Here is a 4,363-nt window from a genome sequence, read left to right as displayed (position 1 = left end):
AAGACAAAAAACCCTTGTTTGGGAGCACTCTTTTGTATTAAATTAAATAATGTAGGTAAAGTAAATGATAAATGAGATAAAACTTAACCTTTAATTGTTTCTCAAATAAAAGGAAGAAAAAAGGGCGAATAATAAGACAATTAAAGGACTCGTGTCTGGTGTTACAGCAAAAAGAAACTTGTTTGACCTTTTTAGCAAATGAGGTACAAGTTGCTAGGAGAAGGTGAAGATATTAGAAGTAATAAATTGGATGGATGTTAGTGTGTTCTAATAGGATGAATGTATCCAGGACAGTCACTAAGCATGCCTCAAAACAAAGGTATCCAAATGGAGAGTGATATGGTAGCAATGTTGAGTGAGCTGAATTTGATCTTGTATGAGAGATAGAGAGAAAAGGGGGCCCACTGCACCTGGTATTCTCAGGGGGTTTCCCATCCTGATACTGACCAGGCCATACCTGCTTAGCTTCCGAGATCGGACAGGATCGGGCGCATTCAGGGTAGTATGGCCGTGGGCCTGAGGTAAGAAAGAAATGAAAGAAGATAGGAAGATGATTCTATTGTCTGTACTGAGTACAAATCAACCATAGGTGGTCCGGGAGTGTTTTTCCAGAAACAGACATAGAGGTATAGTCAGTTTTGGAGAATTAAAATGGGGCCCACAGCACCTGGTATTCTCAGGAGGTTTTCCTTCCTAATACTGGCCAGGCCACACCTGCTTAGCTTCCGAGATTGGACAGGATCGGGCGTATTCAGGGTAGTATGGCCGTGGGCCAGTGTGAGGAAAATATTGAGTGGAAAGGGAGAATGCACTGCTTTGTGTACTTCACACTCAACCACGACCACTGATGGTCTCGAAATAGTATTTCCAGACAGTATCAAGATGATTTGTAGTGTCTGGGATTAAAGAGGATGTATGTGGTTGGGGAAATTTATGAGAGTCATGTATGGTGTATGTGTGTGTATGTCATGTTGATTGATGAAAAACTTTTGGAAAGAGATGTGTTTAAGAGGTAGAATGAAGCTGAAAAATCACTCTGATTAAATAACAAATCACACAAATGACAAAATGTAGGTTAGTCCCTTGAGGGGAAAAAGCAAAAAACAAAAAGCAGCAGAAGATAAATGGTCGTATATTGGGAGGGAACTCAAGGCTGGCTCCCAAATGACAATCTTAACTTTAATTCCTGAGTAGGAAGGGTTGAATACCAAAATCTCATAACAAATGTCAAATAGTCAGTGATGGGGTATAAAAATGCTACCATAAAACACATGCATGTTGGAATCACATAAATTCACTTGTGTGTTTAATTCACAGTTAGGTATCTGTATATAATAATAGAACCTTGGAGGCATGGGCGGGTGTGAGGACTGAGTACTACAGATTATCACTGAAATTAGAAAACTGTTGTGAAACAGAAGATATAATGATTTGTTTACATTGCGATATCTGTGACAGAGGTAAATGTGGTGGTATATAGTGGTCTGATGACCGTTACCACTATCTTAGGGTAGACTGACACCTCTTTACAGACTAGTGGTAAATATAGACATAATTATAGACCCTGATGGTCTAGTGGAATTACCTAGTATAAGTCGTTTGCAAGGAGGGAACACACGGTAGGCGCTAGAGACAGTGCACTGTATGATCAGTGTTAAGCAGGGGAAAGATTCCCGTGCTGCACTGTTGTATAGTGGTGCGCCTAAGACCCTGGTGGTCTAGTGTTGATTACCCTGGCCGCACGATCTGCGGCTGATGTTTGCTGCTGAACTTACCTGTTCAAAGTCCTGCTGGTCCCGCTGTTAGTGACGAGCGCGGCCGCCCGCTTCCGGGTTGGGCGTCGCCGCGATGACGTCACGGTTGACGATTCTCTCGACGTACGTTTCACCTTTTGGCTTGGTCACGAGCGCTCGTCACTAACAGCGGGACCAGCAGGACTTTGAACAGGTAAGTTCAGCAGCAAACATCAGCCGCAGATCGTGCGGCCAGGGTAATCAACACTAGACCACCAGGGTCTTAGGCGCACCACTATACAACAGTGCAGCACGGGAATCTTTCCCCTGCTTAACACTGATCATACAGTGCACTGTCTCTAGCGCCTACCGTGTGTTCCCTCCTTGCAAACGACTTATACTAGGTAATTCCACTAGACCATCAGGGTCTATAATTATGTCTATATTTACCACTAGTCTGTAAAGAGGTGTCAGTCTACCCTAAGATAGTGGTAACGGTCATCAGACCACTATATACCACCACATTTACCTCTGTCACAGATATCGCAATGTAAACAAATCATTATATCTTCTGTTTCACAACAGTTTTCTAATTTCAGTGATAATCTGTAGTACTCAGTCCTCACACCCGCCCATGCCTCCAAGGTTCTATTATTATATACAGATACCTAACTGTGAATTAAACACACAAGTGAATTTATGTGATTCCAACATGCATGTGTTTTATGGTAGCATTTTTATACCCCATCACTGACTATTTGACATTTGTTATGAGATTTTGGTATTCAACCCTTCCTACTCAGGAATTAAAGTTAAGATTGTCATTTGGGAGCCAGCCTTGAGTTCCCTCCCAATATACGACCATTTATCTTCTGCTGCTTTTTGTTTTTTGTTTTTTGCTTTTTCCCCTCAAGGGACTAACCTACATTTTGTCATTTGTGTGATTTGTTATTTAATCAGAGTGATTTTTCAGCTTCATTCTACCTCTTAAACACATCTCTTTCCAAAAGTTTTTCATCAATCAACATGACATACACACACATACACCATACATCACTCTCATAAATTTCCCCAACCACATACATCCTCTTTAATCCCAGACACTACAAATCATCTTGATACTGTCTGGAAATACTATTTCGAGACCATCAGTGGTCGTGGTTGAGTGTGAAGTACACAAAGCAGTGCATTCTCCCTTTCCACTCAATATTTTCCTCACACTGGCCCACGGCCATACTACCCTGAATACGCCCGATCCTGTCCAATCTCGGAAGCTAAGCAGGTGTGGCCTGGCCAGTATTAGGAAGGAAAACCTCCTGAGAATACCAGGTGCTGTGGGCCCCATTTTAATTCTCCAAAACTGACTATACCTCTATGTCTGTTTCTGGAAAAACACTCCCGGACCACCTATGGTTGATTTGTACTCAGTACAGACAATAGAATCATCTTCCTATCTTCTTTCATTTCTTTCTTACCTCAGGCCCACGGCCATACTACCATGAATGCGCCCGATCCTGTCCGATCTCGGAAGCTAAGCAGGTATGGCCTGGTCAGTATCAGGATGGGAAACCCCCTGAGAATACCAGGTGCAGTGGGCCCCCTTTTCTCTCTATCTCTCATACAAGATCAAATTCAGCTCACTCAACATTGCTACCATATCACTCTCCATTTGGATACCTTTGTTTTGAGGCATGCTTAGTGACTGTCCTGGATACATTCATCCTATTAGAACACACTAACATCCATCCAATTTATTACTTCTAATATCTTCACCTTCTCCTAGCAACTTGTACCTCATTTGCTAAAAAGGTCAAACAAGTTTCTTTTTGCTGTAACACCAGACACGAGTCCTTTAATTGTCTTATTATTCGCCCTTTTTTCTTCCTTTTATTTGAGAAACAATTAAAGGTTAAGTTTTATCTCATTTATCATTTACTTTACCTACATTATTTAATTTAATACAAAAGAGTGCTCCCAAACAAGGGTTTTTTGTCTTGTCTCTCCTTTTCAACTGAGGACCTGAGTGCACCAGAGGCAATGGAGGAGGTCGGAAGTGCACCCTTTTGAACTGGAGCCCGGTGGTGATTGACTCCATTGCCTCCGATATTTCCGCCCCTGGTGCCCAGATAGATAGATAGATAGATAGACAGACAGACAGACAGACAGACAGATAGATAGATAGATAGAGAGATAGATAGATAGATGTTTTTGTGCTTTTTAATATTAATAATAAAAAGCTGAACATTAAGTGTACAGAAAGTAGAGATGTGCACCGGACATTTTTCGGGTTTTGTGTTTTGGTTTTGAATTCGGTTCCGCGGCCGTGTTTTGGATTCGGACGCGTTTTTTGGCAAAACCTCCCTGAAAATTTTTTGTCGGATTCAGGTGTGTTTTGGATTCGTGTTTTTTTTTCAAAAAACCATCAAAAACAGCTTAAATCATAGAATTTGGGGGTCATTTTGATCCTATAGTATTACTAACCTCAATAACCATAATGTCCACTCATTTCCAGTCTATTCTGAACACCTCACAACTCACAATACTATTTTTAGTCCTAAAACTTGCACCAAGGTCGCTGGATGACTAAGCAAAGCGACCCAAGAGGGCGGCACAAACACCTGGCCCATCTA

General features: G+C 41.6%; 4 pseudogenes; 2 read left to right on the top strand and 2 right to left on the bottom strand.

Moving 5' to 3' along the window:
• Positions 1–398: 398 nt before the first annotated feature.
• On the bottom strand, positions 399–516 carry LOC134950196 (5S ribosomal RNA; annotated as a pseudogene).
• A 139-nt stretch (positions 517–655) lies between these two features.
• LOC134951902 (5S ribosomal RNA) lies at positions 656–773 on the bottom strand (annotated as a pseudogene).
• A 2,183-nt stretch (positions 774–2,956) lies between these two features.
• Positions 2,957–3,074, top strand: LOC134951890 (5S ribosomal RNA; annotated as a pseudogene).
• Positions 3,075–3,213: 139 nt separating this feature from the next.
• Positions 3,214–3,331, top strand: LOC134950228 (5S ribosomal RNA; annotated as a pseudogene).
• Positions 3,332–4,363: the final 1,032 nt, after the last annotated feature.

This window comes from Pseudophryne corroboree, chromosome 8 (assembly GCF_028390025.1).
Source record: "Pseudophryne corroboree isolate aPseCor3 chromosome 8, aPseCor3.hap2, whole genome shotgun sequence".
Classification (NCBI taxonomy): domain Eukaryota; kingdom Metazoa; phylum Chordata; class Amphibia; order Anura; family Myobatrachidae; genus Pseudophryne; species Pseudophryne corroboree.
This window is presented reverse-complemented; position numbering and strand designations above follow the sequence as displayed.